Here is an 18,830-nt window from a genome sequence, read left to right as displayed (position 1 = left end):
TTGATCGGATTTAAGCACGTTGGAATAGTTTAAATAATATTCGTCAAGCGAACCAAAAATAAGGAGGTAAAATTTAGAGTTGTCGTGTTTAGCGTAAGTCGCGGAACTCCAAAATTTGGAATTTACGGACAAAAACTCGGATTTTTTGACCGCGAACCCCGAGAGTATAAATATGACACTTAGTCATTTTCTCTCATTTTTCCAACTCCCACCTCAAAAACACTCAAGAAATCCTCTCAACTATCATAAGTTCATCCCGTCAAATCCGCCAAAAACGTTCATCCAAGCTCCTAGAATGTAAGTGCACTTCCCTAGCTTCTTGTGTGCTTAATAGAAACTTGTTTACACTTGAAATCATCCAAGAACACCAAGAACAAGGTGTATACGGTCCAAGAACATTCTTGGACCGTAAACCCTTAAATCGGTGCCAAAGTGTGCCTTGGTTCGTTCTAAGCCTTGACAACTAGCAGAGATCCCTTCCTAGATGAGTTTAGCATTCGAAAATCATCATTTTCCCCATGTTCATATGAGTTTACGGTTTGGGGAGTTCATCCCAAAACCGTAAACACCTCCAAGAGGTGTTTAGATGCCCCTAATGCCTTCAAATGGTTGTGTAATGAAGTAGAACCTTACTTGCATGAACTAGGGACCCCAAGAACATGTAATTAAGGGACAAACATGAGTTTATGGTTTTAGAACACCTCCCAAAACCGTAAACACATTTGCAAGGTGTTTAAATGCCCTTAACACCATCCTATGCTCATATAAATGACTAGAACCTTGCATGCATGACCTAGATCCTCAAAAGGCACAAAAGAAATGGACCAACATGAGTTTACGACCGTAAACTCCCAATGGAGTGGTCGAAGGACCATAAACTCCATAAAGTGTCCATTTTGAGCCCCAATCACTTCCATAGCCCTTGAATCAACCCTAGGACCTTTCCTTGTGAAGCATGAAGCCTTAAAGCACACAAATACACCAATCCCCAGAGTTTATGACCGTAAACTCATGGGGGACATGGTTCCAAAACTGTAAACACCCCTAGGTATTACCATTTGAGGAGTAAACTCCAATGTGAGTCCATACTCTCCTTATATGCAACCCTTAGTACTCCTAGCACTTGTAGCAAAGTGTTTTCATGTAGTTGGACATCCTTACTTGCTTAATTAGTTATTAAATGACTAATTATATACTTAAATGTATCATTACATGTTAAATAGTGTAACACCATGAATTTCAAAATAATTTTTTGCATAATATAAAAACATCTTCATTTAATTTTCATAAAACGTCAAGTTTAAAACTCCAATCCATATCATACAAAATCCCAAGATCACATATCATAAAAATCCCATGCGTGTGTACAGATCAAGCCGGCGCCTTCCCACGGTCATCACTAGTACCTGAAACAAACAACACTAACACTGTAAGCACAAAGCTTAGAGAGTTCCCCAAAATACCACACATAACACATATTAGCCACTCGAGGCTATAACTCTGTGGGTCCGTAGACCGTACTCTGTGAACCCACTGGTTCTAACTCTGGGAACCTTCCGGTTCCAACTCTGTAAACATGCAAAGCATAAATCACATAGAAATAATGCAGTACAACACATAACATACATATAGCATACAAACACTCTGTCACATAACTCTAATTACCTACTCAAGGTAAAGTATAGTGAGAAGACTCACCTCGCGTATCTCGATAACTCGCAAATCCCGGAAATCACTCGCGCTCGATCCTCCGAGCTATAATCCTCCTATAACACAATATACCTCTAATTAACATTTTCTCAACTAAGGTTGACTACCCCCATCAAGTCAACACTGGTCAACTCTGGTCAACGGTCAACGGTCAACTTTGACCGGACTCGGCGAGTGCACTAGAGCGACTCGGCGAGTCTATACGTGTTCCACCTGGCATGAATCGCGGGGCCACCACGACTCAACTCGCCGAGTCTCAAGAACAACTCAGCGAGTTCCAGCTCGACTCAGTCCACCTGTCAACCCTCTCTAACTCCCCCTGACTCACTGAGTCAACCCTTAACTCGGCAAGACCACTCGCTGAGTGGTTAAGGACAATCTTCATGCTACTCGCCGAGTCTGTTCTTCGGACTCGGCGAGTCCATGCCATGCATCAACTCAATCTCGCTTCTGAGGTCAGATCCGCTCCAACAACTTATAGATCTGGCCCTCCCAAGCACATTCATCACGTAAAGTCACAGTCTTGGCTACCATGCAACGCCTACAAGGCTTCTTTTGAAGAAATGACCTCTAAAATGGCAACCTAAGTCTCCAACTCAAAAGGAAAGGCATAAAGCATGGCATTTGGGACTCTCTGGACCTACTAAGGTCCAGATCTAGGTACCATATCCCCATGGGACCTCTCACACTCCAAATACAAGGCAAACAAGGCATGAAGAAACCCTAGATTTGACTATATAAAGAAAAACACGAGAATAAGCTCTGAATGTTACCTCAAATAGCTTCTTCTGCCAAAATAGGAGTAGATCCAAGCTCCCCAACTCTTCTAGTTTGGCCTTCCTATTCCTTTCTTGCAATTACACACAAAAATGGTGAATAATAGCCTCTTAACTCACTCACAAGAACTCTCAGCTGCACTGGTGCTCTCAAGGTCGAAGGTAGCCACAATGGAGGGGTTTAAGGTCCTTTAAATAGGGCTCAAGGCTGGGAAATTAGGGTTTCATTAAACAGCATGGACTCGCCGAGTCCATTCCTTGGACTCGCCGAGTCCATGCGCGAACCCGCGTCCAAATCCGCGATCATACTCGGCGAGTCTAGGCTCCAACTCGTCGAGTCTCCTCAAAAATTAATAAAATAAATAAATGAATAATACCTGGGAATCCGCGCTGTTACAAATAGGATCCGAGTGTGTGTTCAACTCCTCCCTTGACACCTAGCGTCCTCTACCGTCCATTCATCCGGATCGCCCACGTCAGGTGAGTTCATACCCCTAAAATAACCTTTTAACTGATTTTAACTGCTTTTATAGGGGGAATACAAGTTGAACTATACAGTTATTAGATAAATCACATGTGATTAATAACTGTATAGCAAATGGATTTTTACATGTTAAACTGCTTCATCTAACAAAAGGTTTTCCAATCTCGCTTTCAACTCTTGTTAAAGTATGAATTTCTCATTTAGATTATCATAAGTAATCAAAAGGTTTTCCGAAGGTTTTTCAAAGGTTCTCCAAAGGTTTTCAAAGTTTGATTTATAGAATGACATTAAGTCGTAATTTCTTGTTAAAGGTTTTCCAAAGGTTTTCTTCACTTAAACTATTTTATCAAATCGTTTTCAAAGCTTGTTTTATAAAATGACATCAAGTTGTAAATTCTTATTTGTAAAGATTTTCCAAAGGTTTTACCAAGATTGTTCTTCTATGCTTTTATTTCGTTAAATGCATGCCTATATTTGTATAGTTATATAAAGAATGTTTAAAGGACTTAGAAAGGCTAGTTCGCCCTATTTCCTTTTCCTCGTTGGGATGTGGTCTGGTGGGTATCGGTTATCCGTCCGAAGGTCGTTTAAATATTAGTAGGCATCCTTCCATTCATCATTCATATTCGTAAAACAATAGTAACTATTATAGGAATAGTTAGGAGATTCTACCTCTCTCCGTATATATCTCTATCTCTATCTCTCTCTCTCTAGTATGAAGACTCACTTAGGACTCAGTTCATTCGTGAGTCTACATCATTATTACAATACTTCTAATAGAATTCATAATACGAGATGCATCTTCAGGACACGGATTTCCCCGTTGTCAAGTTGGTAATCAGAGTCTCCTGGAGGGAGAGCGGGCATTGTGTGTATAGATCTATACGGGACCGACACTCCCACATCCTGACTGCTAGCTACAGTCCTCGGCCTACCAAGCCAAGGGGTGACAAATGTCACGTTCTTTCTGACGCTTGCAGGGTGTCAAGTACTCTATTGTCTATCAGTATGGTTATGAGTATCTCGATGTTTACCTTATAATTCATGGCCTTAAGGTAACGATAATTAACACGGTATTTTTGAAACAACCCACTTAGGATTACCACTTGTTTTAGACCTTGCTAGCTGTATCGTTCACTTGATACTGTCTGGGGTCTGTGTTTCCTTGTTTTAGACCTTGCTAGCTGTATCGTTCATTTGATACTATGTGGGGTCTGTGTTTCTTTGTTTTAGACCTTGCTAGCCGTATCGTTCATTTGATACCGTCTGGGGTCTGTGTTTCTTTGTTTCAGACTGAGTCAGGCGTATTGTTCATTCGATACCTTCCTAGAGTCTATGATTTCTTTTACCTTAGTCAGCAGTATTACTGCTGAGGCATATGTTGTATTACTGCTGAGGCATATGTTATTTTTCCCCTAGTATTTTTACTAGTGATATTCTCACATTTTCTTTAAAGTCATACCGTATTTTGGTAATGATGGTATTTTGGGGAAAATTACTCCTTAAAACATAAGTCTGTCGGGTCTTGGTAGGAGACTGCTTTTATTTAGAAAACATAGGATTTTCTGGAAAGGACGCTAATACACCGTAGATTCTAACTACTGTCTTTCATAAAGTTATTTTGAACAAAAATGCGTAATTATACAAATGACACTAAATACTTATGGACTCACCAGCATTATAAATGCTGATACTCGCTTTCAAAATAACTTGTATTCTCAGGTCAGCGATAGACAGGTACATCCCGGGAGCTTTTGTGAAGACAGCCTAGTACCGAGCTGCGTCTACATTATTCGTTGTATTACTTTGATGTTGCTATGAAATGTAAACTATGTAAAATTATTATTATTAATGCAATGGTTGTTGTATTTTGATTACTATACTGCATATGTTGTGATACTTGACATGACGTCATCCACCCCAGAACGTTTCCGCCGTTCCGGTTTTGGGGTGTGACAGATTGGTATCAGAGCATTGTTTATAGTGAGCTCAGTATATCAATTCATAAAAGATATACAGCCTATAAATACATAAGGATAAAACACTCTGACCAAGAATTATACTTTAAAATATAACCATATTTTACAAAAGTATGAGAACATCCCGAACATAAACACCCGAACAAAGTATCACAAGAAGATCAAGAATAAAAGTCTTCGGATGTTGAGCATTACCGTCAAACCTGGGCAGTTATGTAATCGTAAGCTGGAATAAATGTAACCTGATCAACTACATTTATTCGAGTTGCGACCAACGTGTGCTTGGGAGTGATGGTGGTGTTGCAACGAATCTGAAAGACTCACATTAATTCCATAATCATATTCAGAAGTTAAGAATCAAACAAGAAATTAAAATACCATAGGGGTATTTTAGGATCCATAGATAACCTTGTGTGAAAAACTAAAAAGATCCTTATTGATATACCTATGATTACAGAGGGTATACTTCCAAGGTAATATATAATAAGGATTCCATAGACTATGAATGTGTGGTTTCGCTCTACTTCCTTTTTCTCTTTGGGATGTGGATATAGAGTAGTATCACGTATTCGAAGGCCTATCGGATCTAAGTTATATATAATTTGTGTACCCTATGTAATTGTATAATGACTCGATATGGATCACCCAGTGAAATGTTAATAATCTCTTAGGATTCTCTAGACATTTCCATTCTCGCACAAACCCTGTAGAAAACCTTATCCACTTCAGCGTCCGACAGAAGAGTTGATTCAGACCCGGAAGAGGTCCATTGAGAACATTTCCAGTTCGGAAATAAATGAACTAGGACGAGACTATTGAAACCACAAAGTGCATATACCTTTTAGGGACACCGGTGGGAAATCCGCCTGAACTTCCGAGATTTCCAGTCATCCATCATGAAGTGATGATACTCAGAGTCAGAATCGGAAATAAGACGGAGTAGAAATTCAATATGTCCACACGAGAAGAGGACCCTAGGTAACTACCCGAAGAAAACCAACGCCGGTCCCAGTCAGGGATAAGAGGTAGACCGAGGGAGCCAATACATGGAACCCGAGAAGTGTCTTTTCCTCGTACTCGCCCCCTAATACAACCATAAAATAATACAATTTAGTGAGTTAGTGGTTACACTACTCACACTATGTGTTAGGTAAATCGTCTTTCCCGTCGCAATTTATACAAATATATCGGACCTCCGAACCTCAATTGAAAGTGTTTAGCCATAAGTCTTCATGAGCATTTCCTTCTGTGATCTTCGTTCTGAACTGTCCTCAGATCTTTCCAAGGCCGGAGAGCGAATCTCTCCAGTATAAGGATAACTTAGTAGTAATGACTCCCATCTTCTGGCTTTCTGATACTCTTACTCCTACCTTGATACCCGGACTGCATCATAGGGATGTAGGTCGACACTCAGACAACCAATATTCGAGGCGCGGGGAAAAATCTCTGCCTAATATAGCCAGAATAGATACGTCCAGGGTTAACCATCGTCTCTCATCAGCTTGTGTTCCATTTTCCATGTAGGAAAACCATGCCTCCAAAGAAGCGTAACCAGTCCGCTGGCAAAACATCATCTCTCTTATTCGATGAAGCTACGTTTCAAGCTGCAGTTTCAGCAGCCGTAGCAACTATCATGTCTCACCTGAACGCTAGCAACGCCAACGTTAGCAAGAGCCCCGTCGGGAATTTCGATCAAAGCAATGGACAGCAGCAACCAACATGTCACACCCCAAAACCGGAACGGCGGAAACGTTTGGGGGTGGAGGACGTCATGTCAAGTATCACGAGATATGTATATGGTAAGCAAGTAATGAACAACCATTTCATTTAGAAAGAAAGTGTTTACAATGTATGTGTTCACAAAACAGAGAAGTCATAAACAAATAACAAAACAAGACTTGAAGCTGAAATGCTTCATCTTCTAAATCCCCAGCACGAGCACCTGTCTAATAGTCTCCTGAGAATACAAGTTATTTGAAAGAGATGATCAGCAATTAAGCTGGTGAGTTCATAATATTTTGGTGATGTGAGTAAGCTGTAAAATGTGGTTGAAAATGTATATGCACAAATGATGTAAGTTGTAAGTTCTGTTTTGAAATGTTCGCCTATTTTTCTTATAGTAAAATATTGACTACGGTGATTACTTTTATAATAGCTTTGTTTATACTGCTATATATAATCTGATATCGGGTAGATAGTTAATTGGGGGAATCTGCCCTAAGCCCACAATCCAACGAGAACAGGACGTCAGGGGAAAACACACATTTAGCTATCTATTGGATATTAGTTTTATATATAAACATGGTGTATAAACTAAGGTGTTATAGAGTTAACTCACCTAAAGTCTCTAAAACTATACTGGCTTAATAAAATGGACTAAGCCCTTATCTGGGAAATCACTAGTTTTGTATACCAAAAGTACTGACTTTGAAAAGTATGTTTTGTACTAGAAAAACTGTGCTTCGACCTTGTGTCCTATAACCTGATCCATACTTGATACCCTTATGATGACTTAATGTATACTAAGCAGAAATATATATAGATTCAGGTAGATAATAGGTTGGGGGAACTCGGTGCAAGACCACAATCAAACGAGAACAGGCAATGAAGTGAAGGCGCACATCCTATTAGCTGTCGGAATCTATTAGCATATATGTATTCTATAGTGTATACATTAAGGAATCATAAAGCTAGCATTATGATCCTAACCTTTAATGGTAGCCTTCTACCAAGGCATCTTCTGTTCTGAGTTAAACCCGACTGTTCCTTTGTTAAATGTAAAGTATGTTCTCCCTAGTTTATAACTATCTTGACTAGAAAATAGATCAACTTTCAAGTGTTACCAAGACTTTATAAAAGTAATGGGAGAAGTAAGTACACCAATGTCGTTTATAATGACCTGCGGATGTACTAATAACCTAAAAACATATTTGTTTTATTACGGTCATAATGTGAAAGCTAGAATCCCTTTCTAAACGCTCTCAATGTAAAGAGATTGAGGGAACCAAACGCGACCCCAACAAATCCATGCAAGCCGTGTAATTCACATTAAAGTTATATGATCATGTATACCCAATATAACTATCACTAATGTGTTAGTGATTCATTGGTACAATTAGATCCTGACTGTGTGCTCTCATGCTATAGCAACCTAACTTATTTGTTATGTTCTGTTCTGGTATTGTTTGATTCTCTTCACTGTTTGTTCTGTTATGGTATTGATTATTTGTGTGCTTCATTGTACTAGAAGTAATGAATAACATTCTCCTAAACTATACCTATAATAGTTTACTAATGCTTGTACTTGAACTCTTACTGGAAAGACTCTTTTCTCTACTAAGTTATGCTTATACTATAAAAACGGAGTTTTGTATAACTATAAAGTAACATAACTTTAAACGAGTCTTGAAATGTTTTGACAACTTATAATTAACATAAGTAACATTTTGAATGATGTTTAACAATAAACATTTACACAATTATCATTGTGTTCAACCTGTATTCCCCCCCCCCCTTTAAAACAGTTAAAATAGTTAAAAGATTCATTACGGGGTATGAACTCACCTGATGTGGGTGATTCAAATGGGTATGCGCGTATGGATGAGAAGTTCCACGAATGAAGTCCCGAGACACAATAAGTCCTAAATGACATATAAGGACACATATTGACATGAATATAGTGTTTATAACAACTATATGAAAGGAAACACCTTCCGGGACTAGGAAACACCTTGACCAAGTGTTGGAATCACATGTGATTCAACATAGGAAGGTATAAAGGCACTCACATGAATTTACTACCATGAGTTCACGGCCCAAGGGAGTTTACGGCCGTAAACTCATGGCTACTCATGTGTAAGTGCAAGTTGTGAAGGCTAGGGGTGATTTAGGGACATTAGCTCTACCCTAGGATGAGAAATACCACCTTCCTTGGAGTTTTTGAGGAGTTCACGGCCCAAATGAGTTTACTACCGTAAAATCATGGCCATTTATGTTAATGAGGGTCCTAAAGGTCATAAGGAAGCATCCTAAATTCAAGCCTAAGCCTTAGGAAGTGTTTGTGGCATCAAAACACCCCTAACTTGAGTTTACGGCCCATGGACCATTTGGTCATGTGTTTGGGGCAGTAAACACCTATAGGTGTTGGTATTTTGGTTGCTTTGGGTCCTAGACACATCAAGGTAAAGTGTTATGCTAGTCTCTTGGCTTAAGAATGGCATTTAGGGCATTTTGGCACCCAAAAATGGAGTTCACGGCCCAAGAACTTCCTTGGCCGTGAACTCACTTCTAGCCTTTGTTTCTTAATGATTTTGAGGTCTAAACATGTCATGGTAGTCCTTAGGTTCAGTTCCAAGGCTTGGAGGGACATTGGGCACACTTTGGCCCTCAAAATTAGTGTTCACGGTCCAAGAAGATCTTGGGCCGTGAACACCATTTCCTTGGTGTTTTGGCTTGATTTTTCATGTTATCATGGTATATAACACACTTAAATACACTCTAGGTTGAAGTACTCACAATTTGGGGTGATCGGGTGAAGATCCTTGAGAGAGAATTCGGGTTTTCTCTAGTTGGAAATGTAACAAATGAATCCAAAATGGCTCAGAATCATATATATATATATATATATATATATATATATATATATATATACACTCCTGGGGGTTTTGGCAGAAAATATTTTATTCATGCATTGAACTCTAATATGATGAAGCTTTGGAAAAACAGAGTTACACAAAACCCTAGTGCATCCTCTCTCCTGATATCATCTTCAAGTGTATATCCTGAAATGCTCAAACTTATCCTAAAAGTTTGAAAGTTAGCAGAAACAGATTTGACTTCAATTGTATTGGATGGTTGTACAGAATGGAAAGTTTTGGGTTGTCACACAACACCTGCATACCCAGCCATCCAGCAACCTCAACCAGATCCACTGAAAAGAAAGTGCAAGAGCGAAGAGGGAAGTACCTCGACTCAAGGGCCTTCCAAAGGGCTACGAGCTGAGGTAGTCAATACCCTGTCAACCCTTCCATCCCGACTTCAAGAAGACCATACCTAGGAAACCTTCCCCGCTGCAGCAAGTGTAGCTACCATCATCATGGTACTTGTCGAGAACTCCTTTGTGTTAGGTGCAACATGAAGGGGCATACCGCTCGCGTCTGCAGAACCCTGGTTGAGTTCATTACATCGACCACAAATGATGGGACTAGTCCAATATGCCACCTATGTGGTGAGATTGGACACATCAAGAAGGATTGCCCAACTGAAAGAAACGACAAGGGCGCAGGAGGAGCCTAACCCTAATACCTAGGAGAAGCATCAAGGAACCTAGTAGAATGTTGGTACGTCTCTCCCGATCCCGAGTAGTTAACCGAAAACATTAAAAGACTAATTCTAAATGTAATTACCCTCCCGTTAAGGCGAAAGTCGCAGCACTGTTGTAAGAATTCAAAATTTCATCAGGTAAAGCTATAATGGCTCGGTATATACGTTAAAGCCATGTATAATTAAGATGGATAGACCTCAAGTGAGTGATGTTGCCTCATTTCCTGTTCCTCATTTGGTTGTGGATTTAGGGCGGAATCGCTCAGTCAACAGACCTTCCCACCTTAATTATACATGACTAGTGTATACTAGGCAATTATAGAGAGGCCTCGTGAAAATCCATTCATGAAAAGTACATTATTCCGAAACCTCAGGATCCTCTATAGTTCCGCGTCAACTCTATCGGTCCAAGTATCCGCGATAGTGATACCATGGACGAAACCCGAGACCCCAAGAACTTGTGTGCCCGTTCAGCACATGACCCTATCGACCCTCATTCTATATCATGTCGATGTAGGCCAACTTCGACGCCTCTATCAATCATGGTTCGACTTAGTGCAACCATGTGTAAATTCCTAGTGTTGTGTAAAAAGAACTTTCACCATAGCCATTTCGGAAAATAAAAGATCTTCCGAACTTAATAATAAAACCTAATGCAATCCATCGTCCTCTCTCTTATCTAAAACTTTCTGAAATACCCAGGAGAAGGGTATCGCACGCTGTTAACCAACCCCTCCTTAGGCAGATAACACCTGAAGCAGAAGACATTGCAGGTATTCTAGAAGACGATAACCACCCGAAACCTACTTCGTAGATCCCCCAGAAAGACCCTTAGCACCTCACAATCAAGTTCGTGAATCAGGAGAAGGAACTCATGGGATTAAGTCGCTACTACTGAGTATATGCATTAGAGTGGTATATAATTTAGATCAATAATATTTAAGATGTGTGCTTCCTCCCTACTCCCTGTTCCTTGTTGGGTTGTGGGTTTGGGGTGGGGTTGCACAACTGAACATCCCATCGATCTCAATTATATGCGGCTTGTATACACCAAGTATTAGTGATTAAGCCGAGTATGAGCTCTACCACGAATCCTGTAATAAAATCCTTCATCCTACCCCATAGAATAGGAGCTAGAGTCAAGAGAACCATTGCGGGTTGAGCTACTAAAATGACCACAAATCCGAAATTTGTTGTCATCCCGGTTAAGCCAATATATTAGCTAACACCCTCAGTTGGAAAAAGTAACCCAAGTCGTAAGATTCAAGGACATTGACTACGACCATCCATTCACGCTTGATCCCGCAAATTAAGCATCTCAGCAGATATTCCGGAAACCTGGAAACTACGATAAGTTAAACCCTAAGAAGAATGAATGAGGAAATTAGAAGCTCCGAGTGACAGAACCCTTTACTTTTTAGACTTAATCTAAATCAGGGAAACTCAGAACCACCGGAAGAGTAGTGGCAGAAGATGCTCGCACTACTCAGACACTTTTTCCACCCCGTTACCGACGAGTAGTGCCTAGGACACTCCGCCCCCTCACGTGGAAGAAGTCACCGTCGCCCTGTAGATGATAGACTGCATTTTCTGAAGTGAATACTAGAATGCCAATAACCATAGGATAACCTCCGCAGCCAAGAATTGAATAAAGTCCGAAAGTAGGTTGCGCTAAGCCTTATAACTCAGATCCCGAAGAGATTATAGACTAGACACCAGTCTAGGTGTTAGTTGATGGGTTATACAAGAACGCACGCCTTCTGCAACTGGAATGAACCGACACCTTAGAGAGCAGGGCATGTATTAGAGATTTGTTGGGCTACTAGGTGTTCCAAGGAATACTATTTCGAAAGAGATAGTAGAACCACCTCCTGAAATAGTCCAACGCTTCAGAAAATCTCAACAGGCTAAGTTAGCCCTAATTAGAGACTGCTATCCATGAAACAGCAGAGTGAGTAAGAGCATGATTCTTTCTAGTAGGAATCATATTGTGAAAGCATCCGTCAGACAGTAAGGAAAATCTAAAACCCTCTAAACATGATATGGTAAAACCCTATCTCACTGACTTTGAGAGTTTCCGATAGAAACACCTCAAGAATCAGAAATGCAGGTCCATTTTGCACTAGGTCGAGATAAATGCCACGAAACCAATACATGCCAGTGTGTAGCCAATACATCCGATGATCCAGAAAACCTCCAAAAGCCAACCAGTAGGAAATGTGAATCCGAGGATAACCCGAGCCTTCTAAGAACCAACCCGAAGAACTGCACCCCCGGTATGAGAGAACGTTTGGAACTTCAAAATGGCGATCACGCCAGTGATGATCTCACCATAGAAGTACATTATGTTCTAAGTACTAAAAAGCTCTATCTTTCTGAGAGCTTAGGACCACCTGAGATTCTTTATCAGAATTGGTCCAACCCTTGTCAGACCACGACTACTTTCGGAATTCCATAAGTTTCACCCCGAATCAATCCACGTTCTAGACTTGAAAAAGTGCTTGCCCGATGTAACTCTCAAAATCCCACTTGTCTTGATAGATATCATAGGGAACCCTAACTTCGTAGATGAACCTGTAGGAATCACGAACCGAACCCATATTTTGTTAGTGAAGGGTCGCTAGATCGCCAAGCGAACACCTGAGTTCACTTGGGAGCGCGAGGACCAGCCGAATAGGAAGTACCCTAATCTCTTTACTCGATTGTTCATGCCTAAACTCTAATTTCGGGACGAAATTCCCTCTAACGGGGGGATGATGTGACAACCCGAAATTTCCGTTCGTTTTAACACCGTAATTAAGCATGTAAAAAATTAGCCAAATTTATCCCAAAATATTTTTGGCCGGATTTAAGCCCGTTGGAATATTTTAAATAATATTCGTCAAGCGAACCAAAAATAAGGAGGTAAAATTTAGAGTTGCTATGTTTAGCGTAAGTCGCGGAACTCCAAAATTTGGAATTTACGGACAAAAACTCGGAGTTTTTGACCGCGAACCCTGAGAGTATAAATATGACACTTAGTCATTTTCTCTCATTTTCCCAACTCCCACCTCAAAAACACTCAAGAAATCCTCTCAACTATCATAAGTTCATCCCGTCAAATCCGCCAAAAATGATCATCCATGCTCCTAGAACGTAAGTGCACTTACCCTAGCTTCTTGTGTGCTTAATAGAAACTTGTTTACACTTGAAATCATCCAAGAACACCAAGAACAAGGTGTTTACGGTCCAAGAACATTCTTGGACCGTAAGCCCTTAAATGGGTGCCAAAGTGTGCCTTGGTTCGTTCTAAGCCTTGACAACTAGAATAGATCCCTTCCTAGATTAGTTTAGCATTCGAAAATCATCATTTTCCCCATGTTCATATGAGTTTACGGTTTGGGGAGTTCATCCCAAAACCGTAAACATCTCCAAGAGGTGTTTAGATGCCCCTAATGCCTTCAAATGGTTGTGTAATGAAGTAGAACCTTACTTGCATGAACTAGGGACCCCAAGAACATGTAATGAAGGGACAAACATGAGTTTACGGTTTTAGAACACCTCCCAAAACCGTAAACACATTTGCAAGGTGTTTAAATGCCCTTAACACCATCCTATGTTCATATAAATGACTAGAACCTTGCATGCATGACCTAGAACCTCAAAAGGCACAAAAGAAATGGACTAACATGAGTTTACGACTGTAAACTCATGTGTTTATGGCCGTAAACTCCCAAGGAAGTGGTCCAAGGACCGTAAACTCCATAAAGTGTCCATTTTGAGCCCCAATCACTTCCATAGCCCTTGAATCAATCCTAGGACCTTTCCTTGTGAAGCATGAAGCCTTAAAGCACACAAATACACCATTCCCCTGATTTTACGACCGTAAACTCATGGGGGACATGGTTCCAAAACCGTAAACACCCCTAGGTATTACCATTTGAGGAGTAAACTCCAATGTGAGTCCATACTCTCCTTATACGCAACCCTTAGTACTCCTAGCACTTGTAGCAAAGTGTTTTCATGTAGTTGGACATCCTTACTTGCTTAATTAGTTATTAAATGACTAATTAGATACTTAAATGTATCATTACATGTTAAATAGGATCCGAGTGTGTGTTCAAGTCCTCACTTGACACCTAGCGTCCTATACCGTCCATTCATCCGGATCGCCCACGTCAGGTGAGTTCATACCCCTGAAATAACCTTTTAACTGATTTTAACTACTTTTATAGGGGGGAATACAAGTTGAACTATACAGTTATTAGATAAATCACATGTGATTAATAACTGTATAGCAAATGGATTTTTACATGTTAAACTGCTTCATCTAATAAAAGGTTTTCCAATCTCGCTTTCAACTCTTGTTAAATTATGAATTTCTCATTTAGATTATCATAAGTAATCAAAAGGTTTTCCGAAGGTTTTTCAAAGGTTCTCCAAAGGTTTTCAAAGTTTGATTTATAGAATGACATCAAGTCGCAATTTCTTGTTAAAGGTTTTCCAAAGGTTTTCTTCACTTAAACTATTTTATCAAATCGTTTTCAAATCTTGTTTTATAAAATGACATCAAGTTGTAAATTCTTATTTGTAAAGATTTTCCAAAGGTTTTACCAAGATTTTTCTTCTATGCTTTTATTTCGTTAAATGCATGCCTATATTTGTATAGTTATATAAATAATGTTTAAAGGACTTAGAATGGCTAGTTCGCCTTATTTCTTTTTCCTCGTTGGGATGTGGTCTGGTGGGTATCGGTTATCCGTCCGAAGGTCGTTTAAATATTAGTTATATATTATGTATACATGTGTAGACATAAAGGTTTCCATCGACCAGTTCATTTCCCTTGGGTAGCAAGGGCATCCTTCCATTCATCATTCATATTCCCGAAACATTAGTAACTATTATAGGAATAGTTAGGAGATTCTACCTCTCTCCCTATCTATCTCTATCTCTATCTCTATCTCTCTAGTACGAAGACTCACTCAGGATTCAGTTCATTCATGAGTCTACATCATTATTCCAATACTTCTAATAGAATTCATAATACGAGATGCATCTTCAGGACACAGATTTCTCCGTTGTCAAGTTGGTAACCAGAGTCTCCTGGAGGGAGAGCGGGCATTGTGTGTATAGATCTATATGGGACCGACACTCCCACACCCTGACTGCTAGCTACAGTCCCCAGCCTACCAAGCCAAGGGGTGACAAATGTCACATTCTTTCTGATGCTTGCAGGGCGTCAAGTACTCTATTGTCTATCAGTATGGTTACGAGTATCTCGATGTTTACCTTATAATTCATGGCCTTAAGGTAACGATAATTAACACGGTATTTTTGAAACAACCCACTTAGGATTACTACTTGTTTTAGACCTTGCTAGCTGTATCGTTCACTTGATACTGTCTGGGGTCTGTGTTTCCTTGTTTTAGACCTTGCTAGCTGTATCGTTCATTTGATACTATGTGGGGTCTGTGTTTCTTTGTTTTAGACCTTGCTAGCCGTATCGTTCATTTGATACCGTCTGGGGTCTATGTTTCTTTGTTTCAGACTGAGTCAGGCGTATTGTTCATTCGATACCTTCCTAGAGTCTATGATTTCTTTTACCTTAGTCAGCAGTATTACTGCTGAGGCATATGTTATTTTTCCCCTAGTATTTTTACTAGTGATATTCTCACATTTTCTTTAAAGTCATACCGTATTTTGGTAATGATGGTATTTTGGGGAAAATTACTCCTTAAAACATAAGTCTGTCGGGTCTTGGTAGGAGACTACTTTTATTTAGAAAACATAGGATTTTCTGGAAAGGACGCTAATACACCGTAGATTCTAACTACTATCTTTCATAAAGTTATTTTGAACAAAAATGCGTAATTATACAAATGACACTAAATACTTATGGACTCACCAGCATTATAAATGCTGATACTCGCTTTCAAAATAACTTGTATTCTCAGGTCAGCGATAGACAGGTACATCCCGGGAGCTTTTGTGAAGACAGCCTAGTACCGAGCTGCGTCTACATTATTCGTTGTATTACTTTGATGTTGCTATGAAATGTAAACTATGTAAAATTATTATTATTAATGCAATGGTTGTTGTACTTTGATTACTATATTGCATATGTTGTGATACTTGACATGACGTCATCCACCCCAGAACGTTTCTGCCGTTCCGGTTTTGGGGTGTGACAGATTGGTATCAGAGCATTGTTTATAGTGAGCTCAGTATATCAATTCATAAAAGATATACAGCCTATAAATACATAGGGATAAAACACTCTGACCAAGAATTATACTTTAAAATATAACCATATTTTACAAAAGTATGAGAACATCCTGAACATAAACACCGGAACAAAGTATCACAAGAAGAACAAGAATAAAAGTCTTCGGATGTTGAGCATTACCATCAAACCTGGGCAGTTATGTAATCGTAAGCTGGAATAAATGTAACCTGATCAACTACATTTATTCGAGATGCGACCAACATGTGCTTGGGAGTGATGGTGGTGTTGCAACGAATCTGAAACTTACCAACTAGGAATGCTAGAGCCAAACATAAAGTTTAAAATACTATGGGAGTATTTTGGAATACTAAAACACTCACATTAATTCCATAATCATATTCAGAAGTTAAGAATTAAACAAGAAATTAAAATACCATAGGGGTATTTTAGGATTCATAGATAACCTTGTGTGAAAAACTAAAAAGATCCTTATTGACATACCTATGATTACAGAGGGTATACTTCCAAGGTTATATATCTATATTATTAAATTTAAAAAAAAAAATCGAATAATAACATTTAATTAAAAAAGAGTAAAATTGTATATTTCCAATACTTTCAAATTAGCAAACACAAATTTAAGAAAAGAATTTTCGTATTTTAATGAATTCTTTTTATTATTTTAACCTTGAATTCTAATTTTTTAAATTAATTCATTTTTAATTCTGTCAAAATGAATTTTGACAGAATATAAATTCTAATATATTGCATATTATGACAAAATACGTATTCTTATTGAATATTCTTATTGAATGAACATATTGAAAATATTAAAATTTTGTAGTATGAGTTGAAAAATAAGAACATTCTTAAAGAATAATCTTCTATTATTAACAATATTCATGAAACTAATGTAACAAAAAAAAAACAAATAATATATCAAACAATTACATTATATGATTGTGATACAAAAAAAAACATCTGTAAATAATAACTATCTGAAATAATAACAAATGTAATTCTTAAAAAAATAACTTTTTTTAAACCGTGAGTGTGATTAATCTTTGATTCATTTTTCAAGTCATTCCTATCAGGTCTTCAAACTATTTTTCAAGCCATTCCGCCATGGCCTTTATCATAATATTTTATAAGAATAACTGTCATGAAATCATATTCTGTTAAAATAAGTGATATTTAGAGATAAACATTTATTACATAAAAGAAAGACAATCTATGAGAAACATCTATTATAAAAAAAAAAAAAGGCAAAAAAAGATTCTAAAACAATCATTAAATCTAAAATGCAATTACCATTTAATTCTGACATAATATATATGAATTTATAAGAAAATTAAAAAAAACATATTTAATTATTAAAATTAATGTGTTTTTTTTCTTTTTTAAATTTAAACAAATAATTTTGATAAATAAACAAAGGAAACTAATGTGGTTTTAATTTACAAATTTTAAAATTGAAATGAAAGTCAATTAATGAAATTGATATGTATTTATTATTACATTTAAATATTATGTGGATTTTGATAAAATGAAAAAATCACAAAATGTCATGTGGAAAAAAATTTAATTGAAAATAACCACCAAATAACATGTGGCCAAATTAATAAAAGTATGACATGTGACAAAAAGATTTTCATTTATTAGTGTAGATTTAATAGATTTCATCTGAGACAAAGGTAAGTGGTAGTTTGAAGTAGATTAGTTTGCTGTTTAAAAAAAATATATATTTTTTTTGATAGAATATTACATGGTAAATACTCAAATATTATAATATTCTATTAAAATTGTTAGAATTTGTAGAGTATTCTAATATTCTATTAGAATTGTTTGAATATTTATAGTATAACATTATAGTAGAATATGTGAATATTCTAAAAACTTTGTTGTAATTTTTATAGTAGAACATTCTATTAAAATATTTCATAAATATTTCAAAAAAAATGTAATATTTTTAATTTTTTGGAAACTATAGGTGACAAAAATAATATTAAATTGTTATTCAAAATATTCAATTATTTTGAAATTTAATTTTTTTTTATTTCCAAAATGAGTTGCTAGGATTGCGTCCCCATGTCTCACAATATATATATATATATATATATATATATATATATATATATATATATATATATATATATATATATATATATATATATATAGTTAGGGTTAGGTTATTGTGTTCTAAGTAATTAATGTGTGGATGTATGAATGATTGTTAACCAATCATTTTAGTTATTTTAATATAGTTATTTATCTATATTATTAAATTAAAAAATTCGAATAATACCATTTAATTAAAAAAGGGTAAAATTGTATATTTCCATTACTTTCAAATT

The sequence above is a fragment of the Lactuca serriola genome, chromosome 1, assembly GCF_051521515.1.
Source record: "Lactuca serriola cultivar US96UC23 chromosome 1, Lser_US96UC23_V15, whole genome shotgun sequence".
Taxonomy (NCBI): Eukaryota; Viridiplantae; Streptophyta; class Magnoliopsida; order Asterales; family Asteraceae; genus Lactuca; species Lactuca serriola.
This window is presented reverse-complemented; position numbering follows the sequence as displayed.